This window comes from Carcharodon carcharias, chromosome 19 (genome assembly GCF_017639515.1).
Source record: "Carcharodon carcharias isolate sCarCar2 chromosome 19, sCarCar2.pri, whole genome shotgun sequence".
Lineage (NCBI taxonomy): Eukaryota > Metazoa > Chordata > Chondrichthyes > Lamniformes > Lamnidae > Carcharodon > Carcharodon carcharias.
The window spans coordinates 106370007-106384005 of NC_054485.1; positions in this window are offsets into that span (position 1 = coordinate 106370007).

The window sequence follows — 13999 nt, forward strand, 5'->3', positions numbered from 1 at the left end:
TTTTTTGAAAACCAAAATACCCATTTTGTTGACTGTTGTTCTAAAAGTAAAGGCAAAGGAAGAAAAATGAAAGAGTCAATGAGAGAAAAAAATGGATAAGATTCGCTTCAGGAGGTCCCTAAGTGTTCCATTGCCAATGAGCAATGTCTGTAATAGTTATTGTTTGGAACATATAAGCTACAAGTTTCCTTACTTAATAAGCAAATAAGGGAATGGCTACACTGTTTATGGTTGTGTTGAGAGCAATAGAGATGGGCACAGAGACACATGATTGCTCTTCAGAATAGTGCTATGGGACCTTTCATGCCCAACTGAACAGGCAGAAAGGACCTTGTTTTAACATCTAATCTGAAAAAACAACATCTCTGAAAATACAGCATTCCTCACCACTGCACTGAACCATTAAACTGGATGATACCATCAAGGCAAGTTAGAGTTTGCTCAAATGGACATTTTGATTCTGAGGTGACTGTAACACCAGTCAAGACAAGCTGCAAGACTAATACCTGATTCTGTATTAAGGTTTTCCAAATTGTTTCCACCTGCTGACAAAATACATCAAACCATCATTCCAATCAGCGAAGTTCATAGTACACAAACTCCACCCATAATAAATAAGGATCAGGCATATTAGGGTCATAAACTGCTCAATGTTACTGGTGTAATAACCTGACTGTGCTCTCTCTCCAATAGTGCTAACCTGCAATAGAATTTTGATATACCCTTTGAACAATTGGAAATGGCTAACCCATTCATTGTATTTACACAGAATGCCTGCCATTCAATGTAATGCAGAGAATGATGGAAACTAATGCCAGGTGTAAGTGTAACATGGTGCAAAGTTGAGGGGAGGCAGGGAAATACTTTCCATATTAAATATTTACTCCATCCACCACCAACACACTGTGGCAGCAGTAAGTACCATATACTGCATTGTAGCAACTCACCAAGACTTTTTTGACAGCACCTTCCAAATTCAGAAGGTGTCAGGGAGGGAGTTGCAAAGGTTTGACCCAGCCACAGTGAAGGAACAGGCATAGATTTCCAAGTCCTTGAGATTGCAGAGCAGAGAAATAATTGTGCAATAGCTAGAGAGTTCAAGGTGTTGGAGAAGGACATTAGAGATTGGAGGAAGCTCTTTACACATTTTAGGTGGATGCCTAAGGCTTAATGTACAAACAGAGGAAAGCCTAGCATGTGGCTGCAGTTGGAAGATGAAGGTGCAAGATACACCAATGAAAATTGCCAGAATGGACTCTCAGTTTCCCAAGGATCTATCTAACTCTTCATCCTAAAAGAAGAAAGAGAATTAGGCATTGCAGATTTTTAAAGCCAGCCCTGGATGGTGTACGAGGTTTATAAAGAGAAACAATTTAGTGCTGCGACAGAAGACCAAGATTTCACCACATCTTCCAGCAGAACTTGATAACAGGCTTAGTGCATTTCAGTGGTTTATAATCAAACTTCGACATAAGAATGGATACAGATTGTCTTGTATAGAGAACATCAGTGACACTCCCATGATTTAAAAAAAATTTTTCACGGAGCATGGGCATCACTGATTAGGCCAGCATTTTTATTGCCCATCCCTAATTGCGCTCGAGAATGTGGTGATGAGCTGCCTTCTTGAAACCCTGCAGTCCATGTAGTGTAGGTATACCCACACTGTTGTATGGGAGGGAGTTCCAGGGTTTTGACCCAACAAAAGTGAAGGAACAACGATGTAGTTCTTAGTTATGATGGTGTGTGGCTTGGAGGGAAACTTGTTGGTGTTTCCATTCATCTGCTGCCTTTGTCCTTCTAGGTGGTAGAAGTCATGGATTTAGAAGGTGCTGTCGAAGGAAGTGAAGACAACTGACCATGAAGAGTAGATTCACCATTGTGCTGTTGTGTATTTCCCGACAGGACAAAACTTATGGCAATGGTGATGCAAGTAAAGTAATGATGATATTCATCAGTAAAGTAATGGAAGGGGCCATCTTCAGTGCTATCAAGTGGCACTTGTTTAGCAATAACCTGCTCACTGACACCCAGTTTGGGTTCCGCCATTGACCAGAAACTGAACTGGACTAGCCATATAAATACTATGGCTACAAGAGTGGGTCAGAGGCTAGGAATCGTGCGACGAGTAACTCACCTCCTGTCTCCCCAAAGCTGTCCACCATCTACAAGTCAGAAGTGTGATGGAATACTCTCCACTTGCCTGGATGAATGCAGCTCACATAACACTCAAGAAGCTTGACACCAACCAGGACAAAGCAGCCCGCTTGATTGGCATCCCGTTCACAAACATTCACTCCCTTCACCACCGACGCACAATGGCAGCAGTGTGTACCATTTACAAGATTCACTGCAGGAATTCACCAAGGGCCCTTAGACAGCACCTTCCAAACCCATGCCCACTACCAACTAGAAGGGCAAGATAGATGGGAACACCACTGTCTGGAAGTTCCCCTTCAAGTCACTCACCATGCTGACTGGGAAATATATCGTTGTTCCTTCACTTTCACTGAGTCAAAATCCTAGAACTCCCTTCCTAAAAGCACTGTGGGTGTTCCTACACTACATGGACTTCAGTGGCTCAAGAAGGCAGCTCACCACCACCATCCCATGAGCAACTAGGGATGGGCAATAAATGCTGGCCTAGCCAGCAGAGCCCACATCCCATGAATGAATAAAAAAAACCCATCTAGTTATCTAATGACCTTTTGGAAAGTGCATCTGCCACCCTTACCTGGGCTGGTCTACATGTAACTCCAAACCCTCAGCAATGTGGTTTCTTCTTCACAATTCTCTGAAATTGCCTTGTAAGCCACTTAGTTTTATTGAAGCTGGTAGCTGACCACAGTCCTGGAGCAACAGAGATAGGCAATAATGAAAAAGACTTGCCTTTCAGAACAACCCAATGTGCTTACCGTCAATGACGTAGCTTTGTTGTAAGAGATCAGGCAGCCAATTGACGAACAGCAAGCTCCCACACAGAACAATGTGATCATCTGTTCTTGTGATGTTAATGGAGGGTTAAACATTGGCCAGGACACCAGGGAGAACTCCCCTGCTCTTTTTTGAAATGGTGCTGTGGGATCTTTCATGTCTACCTGAGAGGGGCCTTGCTTTATCATCTCATCCGACAGACAGCACCTCTGACAGTGCAGCACTCCCTCAGTACTGCACTGGAGTGTCTGCTGAAGTTTATATTTAAGTCCCAGAGTGGGACTTTAACCCACCACCTTGTGACTCAGGGATGAGAGTGATACTAACTGAGGCAGTGCTGACAGCATAAAGCTTCCCAACAATGTCCACACGCCATGAATGAATTAAAAAAAGCCTTCTCTTGGAGAATATTTAATTATTGGTTATTGTAATTAATATGGTTACTGCAATTAATATGGTGTTTGTAATTAATATGATTGTAATGAATAATTATAGTAACTAATGATTATAGTAATTAATATGATTGTAATTAATGATTATTGTAATTAATATGATGATTGTAACTAATATAATGATTGTAATTAATATGATGAAAGTAACTAATATGATTCTAATTAATATGATTGTAATTAATATGATTTGTAACTAATATGATTATAAATATAATGATTGTAATTAATATTATTGTAATTATTTTGATGATTGTAATGAATATTATTGTAACTAATATGATGATTGTAATGAATATGATTTCTAATTCTGTTACAATGGGACCTTCACAAAGTATCACAGTGGAGACTGACCCAGTGGATAATGGAGATCAGCAGCTGTTGGAAGTAGTGTGTTTGTACAATTAATGCAGAAGAAGTAATGAAGGAGCCTGGGCTAATAATGTGGAGAATGTGAATTTAATTCCCACTGCGACAGTTTAATCAAATCTAGAAACAAAAAGCTATCAGTAAAAGTGGCAATGAAGCTATCATATTGTTTTATAAACACATTCACAATTCCCTTTAGGGAAGGAAACTGGATGTTCTTCCTCAGTCTAACCTATATGTGACTCCAGTCCCACACCAATGTGCTTGACTCTTCACTGCCCACTGAAGTGGCCTTGCAAGCCATCCTGTCGCATCAAATGACAAGAAGAATGCCCAGCACCACTTTCTCAGGGCGGTGAGAGTTGGGCAATACATGCTGCCATGCCAGCGATGCAGACATCCCAATATTGGATGAGCAAGTTAAAAATGAAGATAATAACCCCAGAGTATGGTACAGATTTATTCAAGATGGGAAGAAGATAAAAGGCAAATGAGAGAAGTAGCTGTGTCATTGGTTGATGTCTCCAGCAAGGCTTTGATCAGTTCAAGATCTTGTGAATATTGAATAGTTGGATAACAGGAAGGCAGATCATGGAGGTCCCAGTGTAGATTCATAACATTTGAAAAAGAGGAGCCAATGTTAGGAAATACAGTAAAATTAATTATCAGCAATTAATTAGTTATAAACAATTGGACAGCTTAAGAATAGAATTCTTTCATGTCTGTGATCAATCCTGCTCCTTATATCATTTATTAAGAGAATGTTGATTATTTTAAATCCCTTCTGATATCAATTTAAATGACAATCTTCCCATTATCATTCTGTTCTATGTATTGAGATTTTCATCAAGCTATCTCTTGGTAGTTACAGTTCATTATCAAATGGCTTGACATAATGCAATTCTTATTCTCTCATTAATCACAAATCAAAGTTGGGGATTATACAGCTTCTATTTTTTCCATATATGTTTCTGCAATTTTTTCACTGTCTGCAAGTTTTACTCCATGAAAATATAAAACCCTGTGTATCTGCATGAGGGATTACATTGAAAACCCCCAATGAACATACGAATATACACAGTATATACAGAGGCAGTCAGCAGGGGGGGCACAGGAATCCCAGGGCTGTAAATGTATCTGTTGGGTATGAGATCTCACTGGAGTTGGGTTTATTAACTTTACTACAACATATTTCCAGACATTTATTGCTGTTGTCCCACCCAGTCCTAGAGGGGGAAAGGACAGCATCTGACCCACTGTCCCACCCAGTCCCAGAGGGGGTAAGGACAGTGTCTGACCCACAGTCCCAGAGGGGGAAAGGACAGCATCTGACCCACTGTCCCACCCAGTCCCAGAGGGGGTAAGGACAGTGTCTGACCCACAGTCCCAGAGGGGGAAAGGACAGCATCTGACCCACTGTCCCACCCAGTCCCAGAGGGGGAACAGACCGTCTCTGACACACTGTCCCACTCAGTCCCAGAGAGAGAAAGGACAGCGTCTGACCCACTTTCCTACTTTTAAAAACTCCCATTTCTTGGTGGGAAGTGGTTGTGGCCACGAGAGTCTGTGACTGATGATGAACAGGGCTTTTTCCCTCATGTCTCTCCTTCCACTGTGACTTCCCAGACTTTCTGACTCACTCTCTCCTGGTCCCTCTCTGAGTTTGGAGAGTTCAACACAGGCTCTCCCCGATTATGGGACTGTCTGAGATCCCTAACCCCATCCCCCCTTCACCCCCTGACAGTAATTCACTGGGCCTCCCCCTCCCATCGTTCTGTCACTTGCTGAATGTTTTATGTTAATTGAAACCCCTTCCTGACGGATTATTTCTTTTCCAGTCATTTTGGATTTTACAATGAGAACGAGACGGTGGTGGATATGAGAGAGCAGCTGGTGAGCTGTTGAGCGCTCATGGCAATGAGCTATGGGGAGGGATGTGGAGGGACATAATGGTGAATGGGGATCCCTAGGGATTTCCTCTCAGTACATGAGATCCTACCCACATTTCTTCCAGAATATTCCTGGGCCATGGGAGCCTTTTTAGCAGATTTTCCAAGTTTCCCTCCCCCTCTGCTATTCCACAGTAACCATTTACACCTCCTCGAGACCCATTTTTTGTTCCTTTACTTGTCTCATCACCATCTCCCTTTGCCTTGCCTGATCACCCCTTTTCTCATTTTAATCATTGCTGCCCTTGGCCCCATCATAGACCCTCCCTTTCATTATTCCCCCATTCCCCCGGCTCCATATTTCAGATAAAGTTGTTTCATCTGTAACAGTTCTTCCAGAACAATTCTTCCTGGAAAAACTCAGCAGGTCTGGCAGGATTGGCGGAGAAGAAAAGAGTTGACGTTTCGAGTCCTCATGACCCTTCCACAGAACTGAGCAAATATAAGGAGAGGGCTGAAATATAAGTTGGTTTAAGGTTTGGGGTGGTGGGGGGATGGGGTAGTGGTGCTGGAGAGAAGTTGGGGGGGGCGGGGTGTGGTTGTAGGAACAAGCAAGCAGTGATAGGAGCAGATAATCAAAAGATGTCACAGACAAAAGAACACAGAGGTGTTGAAGGTGGTGATATTATCTAAACAAATGTGCTAATTAAGAATGGATGGTAGAGCACTCAAGGTACAGCTCTAGTGGGGGCGGGTTGGAAAGACTAACGGGGCATAAATGATTTAAAAATAATGGAAATAGATGGGAAAAGAAAAATCTATATAAATTATTGGAAAAAACAAAAGGAAGGGGGAAGAAACTGAAAGGGGGTGGGGATGGAGGAGGGAGTTCAAGATCTAAAGTTGTTGAATTCAATATTCAGTCTGGAAGGCTGTAAAGTGCCTAGTCGGAAGATGAGGTGCTGTTCCTCCAGTTTGCGTTGGGCTTCACTGGAACAATGCAGCAAGCCAAGGACAGACATGTGAGCAAGAGAGCAGGGTGGAGTGTTAAAATGGCAAGTGACAGGAAGGTTTGGGTCATTCTTGTGGACAGACCACAGATGTTCTGCAAAGCGGTCGCCCAGTTTACGTTTGGTCTCTCCGATGTAGAGGAGACCACATTGGGAGCAACCAATGCAGTAGACTAAGTTGGGGGAAATGCAAGTGAAATGCTGCTTCACTTGAAAGGAGTGTTTGGGCCCTTGGACGGTGAGGAGAGAGGAAGTGAAGGGGCAGGTGTTGCATCTTTTGCGTGGGCATGGGGAGGTGCCATAGGTGGGGTTTGAGGAGTGGGGGGTGATGGAGGAGTGGACCAGGGTGTCCCGGAGGGAACGATCCATACGGAATGCCACCATGGAGGGTGAAGGGAAGATCTGTTTGGTGGTGGCATCATGCTGGAGTTGGCGGAAATGGTGGAGGATGATCCTTTGAATGCGGAGGCTGGTGGGGTGATAAGTGAGGACAAGGGGGACCCTATCATGTTTCTGGGAGGGAGGAGAAGGCGTGAGAGCGGATGCGCAGGAGATGGGCCGGACACGGTTGAGGGCCCTGTCAACGACCGTGGGTGGAAAATCTTGGTTAAGGAAGAAGGAGGACATATCAGAGGAACTGCTTTTGAAGGTAGCGTCATTGGAACAGATGCAATGGAGGTGAAGGAACTGAGAGAATGGGATGGAGTCCTTACAGGAAGTGGGTGTGAGGAGCTGTAGTCAAAGTAGCTGTGGGATTCGGTAGGCTTGTAATGGATATTGGTGGACAGTCTATCACCAGAGATTGAGACAGAGAGGTTAAGGAAGGGAAGGGAAATGTCAGAGATGGACCATGTGAAAATGATAGAGGGGTGGAGATTGGAAGCAAAATTAATAAATTTTTCCAGGTCCCGACGAGAACATGAAGCAGCATCAAAGTAATCATCGATGTACCGGAGAAAGAGTTGTGGAAGGGGGCCGGAGTAGGACTGGAACAAGGAATGTTCCACATACCCCATAAAGAAACAGAATTCTATTTTTGTTTTGGATTTCCAGCATCCGCAGTTTTTTTGTTTTTAGTTCTTCCAGAAGGTCATTGAACTGAAAGATTATTTCTGTTTCTCTCTCCACCTATCCTGCCCGTTGTTTCCAACATTTTCTGTTTTATTTGCGATTTCCAGCATGTGCAGTGTTTTGCTTTTGGTTTTATGCAGTTGTTCAGCGCCTTAGTCCCTTTGGGTTAGGAGGGAGGGGTGTGGCCTCTGTGTCACTCTTTTGTATGTCTTAGGAGGATGAGAGAAGGTCCTGAAGGTTGGATAACTGGGGGCATTGGTGAATGGTTAGAACGTGTGCATGAAAGTAAAATTAGATGGTGCAACACCACCACCGCCTGGCTGAGAATGGCATTGCAGGAATAAAATTGGATTTTTCTCCAAAAGTGGTACAACAGCCCCACCTAATGCCCCCTGATGATTTGCAACATCATGGTTCCCTGTTCAATTCTTAACCTGCGGGCAACAGATTGTACTGTATAAATATAGTTTACTTAGTACAACAGCGGTACGTGTCAGTAAAACAGTAAACCCCAAACCACAAGCTGTCTACAAACTTATTTTTAACCCAGTAATTTCTAAGAATCTTTTTCTGTAATTTAGTAAGGAGAGGGAGCCATTCGAACCCTCGAGTTTGTTTCGCCATTCAATTTGATTAGTCAACTTCTAGTACCTTAGTCATTACTTCACTAATGGTAGGTCTCCTGGGTTACTCAGTATTGACATTTTTTAATTTCAACAGCTTTAAAATTAAAACGTCCTGTTTTTCATGGAGCAACACCGCCATCTGCTGGCTGGAAGCGATATTCCACAAATTTATGTTCGTGCTGCATTACCGGTTCTGGGCACCTGGTAGTGCTATTGTGCGGTCATTTTTTGTTGATTTACTAATCTGTTGACTGGTTTTCTAACTTGTCAGCGCAAGGCGCATTACTGTTTGAGCCAGCGAATGGCACCATTATTTTGTGTAGATACGTGTTGTCAGCTAATTGGAAACGTGGTATGGAATGGTCCAACTACTTGGAGCATTCCATAGTAGTATGGCCAGACCCATCCTTCACAACTCCGGGGACAGGTGGTGACACTTGGTGTTTGCATACTGAGGGTCTACGCACCGCTTGATGCAGCCACACACAAAGGTGGCCATCAGTATGAGGGTGATGTTGGGCACATTTTCTCCCTTTATCTAGAGGCTTGTACATCGTGTCCCTGCGGACACGATCCATTTTCGACCTCCAGATAAAGCAGAAGATGGCTCGTGTGATCGCCATCGCGCAGGAGTGTGGAATGGGCCAGACCTGCGCCACGTACAGCAACAGCGAGAGTGCCTCACACCTGATGACCAGGTTCTTACCCGCAATGGAGAGGGAGCGTCGCTCCCACACGCCCAGTTTCCTTTTCACCATAGACACTCGCTCCTTCCAGTTTCTAACGCATGCCCTGGTCCCTCCGAACCATATCCCCAGCACCTTCAGGCCGTCAGCCCTGACAGTGAAGGGGACAAAGGATCAGTCAGCCCAGTTCCCAAAGAACATGGCCTCGTTCTTCCCACGATTTACCTTGGCTCCTGAGGCCAGTTCGAACTGGTCGCAGATGTGGATCAGTCTGCATACCGACAGCGGATCCGAGCAGAAGACGGCGACATCGTCCATGTACAGGGAGACTTTGACCTGAGTGCCTCCACTACCTGGGATCATCACTCCTCTTATGCCCGGATTCTTCCTGATGGACTCAGCAAAGGGTTCTATGCAACACACGAAAAGAACAGGCGAGAGAGGGCAGCCCTGCCTGACTCCAGATTTAATCTGGAAGCTATCTGATTCCCACCCATTGATCGAGACTGCACTACTGATGTTAGTGTAGAGCAGTTGGATCCAATTGCGAATTCCCTCCCCAAATCCCATTTTGGAGAGCACATCCACCGTGTAGGTGTGCGATATTCTGTCAAAGGCCTTCTCCTGATCCAGGCTGATGAGGCAGGTGTCCACACCCCTGTCCTGTACATAGGCAATTGTATCCCTGAGCAGCGCGAGGCTGTCAGAGATCTTCCTGCCCTGCACAGTGCAGGTCTGGTCAGGGTGAATCACCAATTCCAGAGCGGATTTGACCCGATTAGCGATGAAATTGGACAGAATTTTATGTCCACATTCAACAGCGAAATGGGTCGCCAATTTCTAATTTCCTCCCTTTCTCCCTTGTGCTTGTAGATGAGGGTGATAATGCCTTTCCTCATGGATCCTGACATACTGCCGGCCAGGAGCATACTGTCGTACACTTCTAGCAGGTCTGGGCCAATCCAGTCCCACAGAGCCGAATACAACTCCGCCGGCAAGCCATCGCTTCCGGGAGCCTTACTCTTCTCGAAGGACTCAAGGGCCTCAGTCAGTTCGTCAGGAGTTAGCGCTTTGTCCAGACTCTCCCGTGTACTGTCGTCTAAGACCTCCGTGATAGAGGACAGGAAGGACTGGGAGGCGGTGCTGTCTGTGGGCTTCACGTCATATAATCCGGCATAAAAGGATTTGCTGATCCTCAAAATGTCGGACTGTGATGACTTTACTGAGCCGTCTTCTTCCTTCAGGCTGCTGATCACAGAGCTCTCTCTGTGTACCTTTTGGAAGAAGAAACGTGAGCATGTCTCATCCTGCTCCACGGAGCGGACTCTGGAACGGAAGATGATCTTGGAGGCCTCCGAGGCAAAGAGTGAGGCTTGCTGGCTCTTCACCTCTTGGAGTTCCTCCTTGATATCGACCCCCATCGACTGCAGCCGGAGCAGATTCTGCATGTTTTTCTGGAGTCGGGACATTTCCCTCTGTTTCTTTCTAGCTTTCTGGACACCCTTGAGGATGAAAAACTTCTTGATGTTTCCCTTGATCGCTTCCCACCAGTGTGTCAGTGACTCAAAGTGGGGTTTCATGGTTCTCCAACCTTTGTAATTCCTCTTGAGCTCCTCAATGTTCTCTGGGGTCAGCAGTTGCACTGACCCTGTCCCCTTGCCAACCCTCTGGTCTTCTTGTAAGTAACAACCAGCCAGTAGGAGGCAGTGGTCAGAGAAAAACATTGGCTTGATATTGGTAGATCTGACTGTGAAAGCTCAGGACACAATGAGGAAGTCTATCCTGGAACAGATGGACTTGTCTAGCCACAACCAGGTGTATCTACGCTGTGTCCATCTGCACAGTTATTAAAGACGTTGTGCAGCTTGGCATCCTTTACTGTTTCTGTCTAGCTTCCCATTTCACCCTTTTCATCATCCAGGGCCCCAAGCTCTCCTTCTAATTGAAGCAGTGATTTATTGTACTTCCTTCAAGTTGCTATATTGTATTTGCTGCTCATGTTGTGGTCTCTCTAAACGTAGATTGCTAAATGCAGAACACCTCAGTTCAGTCTGCTAGCATGACCCCAAGGTCCCAATCACCTGTCCATTTAATTCTCTATCCCAATCTCACAGTAACTGGTTTCCTCTACATTGGAGAGACCAAATGCAGGCTGGGTGACTGCTTTGCAGAACTGCTTCGGTCTGTCCGCAAGCATGACCCAGATCTCCCTGTCGCTTGCCATTTCAACACTCCACCCTGCTCTCATGCCCACATGTCCATCCTTGACCTGCTGTAATGTTCCAGTGAAGCTCAACGCAAACTGGAGGAACAGCACCTCATCTTCCAACTAGGCACTTTACAGCCTTCCAGACTGAATATTGAGTTCAACAACTTCAGACCATGAACTCTCTCCTCCATCCCCACCCACTTTTTAAAAAATTCTTTTATATATATATATATTCCTTAAGTTATTACTTATTTGCCTATTTTGATACTTTTTATCCCTTTTTAAATCCCTTTTCTAATCCTTTTCCCTGAACCTCCTCCCCCTCCGCTCCCCCCCACACCCCATGGGCCATCTGTAGCTTGTTCCATGTTGTGCTTTCACCGAGTGCTGACTCTTGTTCTGCTATTATCACATTCTGCTTCCTTACCTTCATGTCACTACTGCACCTTCTTTAGTCTTCACCCACACACCCTTTGTCTTGTGCCTATGACATCTTTGTCAATCCTTAGCCCCCACCTATCGCTGGCCCCACCCTCTCTTAAATAGTATAAACTTCATCCCGTTTTTACTTCCCTTCAGCTCTGAGGAGTCATACAGACTGGAAACGTTAACTCTGTTTCTCTCCCCACAGATGCTGCCAGACCTGCTGAATTTTTCCAGCATTTTCTGTTTTTATTACAGGTTTCCAGCATTCGCAGTAGTTTGCTTTCTCTCACTAACTTTTCTGTGTTTGGCCAGCTGTACTGTTCCAATGAAGTTCAACAAAAGCTTGAGGGGCGGCACCTCATCTTTTGATTCGGCATTTTACAACCCACAGACTCAGCATCGAGTTCAACAATTTCAGATGATAATTGCTGTCCCTGGTTCTTTGCACAGAGGCTGTTGGTGACGATTCTGCCATTCACATTTGCATCCAGCTGCATTTTTGTTTCTCCACATGATTTAATCTCTCCCGACCTCCCCCTATCGCAGATCTTCCCTTTCATTCTTCTCCCCTTTCCCCACTCCTCTACATGCTTAAAATCTCTCACCTTTTCCCAATTCTGATAACAGTCACAGACATGAAACGTTAACTCTGGTTCTCTCTTCACAGAAGCTGCCTGTCCTGCTGATTATTTGCAGCACTTTCTGTTTTTATTTCGGATTTCCAGCATCCGCGGTGTTTTGCTTTTGCGACACTTCCATCTGCTGGACGTTATCTGAACTGCAGGTTAACGGGCCGCAGTACCGTTTTCCGTCAGCCAGTGGCGATGCTGTACCATGCAAAAATCATTATACAGCGTTTTAGCGTTGTCTATGGGATAATTTATTGACCGCAGTACCGCTCACCGCCAGCCGGTGGCGATGCTGTACCATGTAAAAATCATTATACAGCGTATTAGCGTTGCCTATGGGATAATTTATTGACCGCAGTACCGCTCACCGCCAGCAGGTGGTAATATTACACTGACTAGTTTTCAATTGGGATTAAAAGAAGTTACTAGAAACAGATCGCTGCACTGATCTTCGATCTTAATGCCAACTTCCAGCACTATTCCCACATCCCTTGATAGATTTAATATGTAAAAGTCTATCAATCTGAACCTCACAGTCCTCTGGGGCAGAGAATTGCAAAGATTCACCACCCTCTGAGTGAAGAAATTGCCCCTTACCTCAGTCCTAAATGGCTGGCCCCTTACTCTGGGGCTGTACCTCCTGGTTCCTCATGAGCACTGAGGAGAGCCAGCTCGACCTCACCACCACCTCTCTCAACCCCTCCTCTTCATCTGTGCTGTAAAACTGCTTGTCCAACATACACTAAGATAAAAGCAAAAAACTGCGGATGCTGGAAATCCAAAACAAAAACAAAAATACCTGGAAAAACTCAGCAGGTCTGGCAGCATCTGCGGAGAAGAGCACAGTTAACGTTTCGAGTCTGAAGCAACTTTCAACAGAACTAAGTAAAAATAGAAGAGAGGTGAAATATAAGCTGGTTTTGGGGGGGGGGGGGGGGGGGGGGGGGGGGAGTGGTGTGGGACAGGTACAGCTGGATAAAGGGCCAGTGATAGATGGAGATAACCAAAAGATGTCACAGACAAAAGGACAAAGAGGTGTTGAAGGTGATGATATTATCTAAGGAATGTGCTAATTAAGGGTTGAAATCAGGACGAGCAAGGTACAGATAACCCTAGTGGGGGTGGGGTGGGGGGAAGGGATGGAAATAGGCTAAAAGGTAGAGATAAAACAATGGATGGAAATACATTTAAAAATAATGGAAATAGGTGGGAAAAGAAAAATCTATATAAATTATTGGAAAAAAAGGAGGGAAAATCGGAAAGGGGGTGGGGATGGAGGAGAGAGTTCATGATCTAAAATTGTTGAACTCAATATTCAGTCTGGAAGGCTGTAAAGTGCCTAGTCGGAAGATGAGGTGCTGTTCCTCCAGTTTGCATTGAGCTTCACTGGAACAATGCAGCAAGCCAAGAACAGACATGTGAGCAAGAGAGCAGGGTGGAGTGTTAAAATGGCAAGCGACAGGGAGGTCTGGGTCATGCTTGCAGACAGACTGAAGGTGTTCTACAAAGAGGTCACCCAGTCTGCGTTTGGTCTCTCCAATGTAGAGGAAACCACATTGGGAGCAGCGAATGCAGTAGACTAAATTGAGGGAAGTGCAAGTGAAATGCTGCTTCACTCGAAAGGAGTGTTTGGGTCCTTGGACAGTGAGGAGGGGGGAAGTAAAGGGGCAGGTGTTGCACCTTCTGTTGTTGCATGGGAAG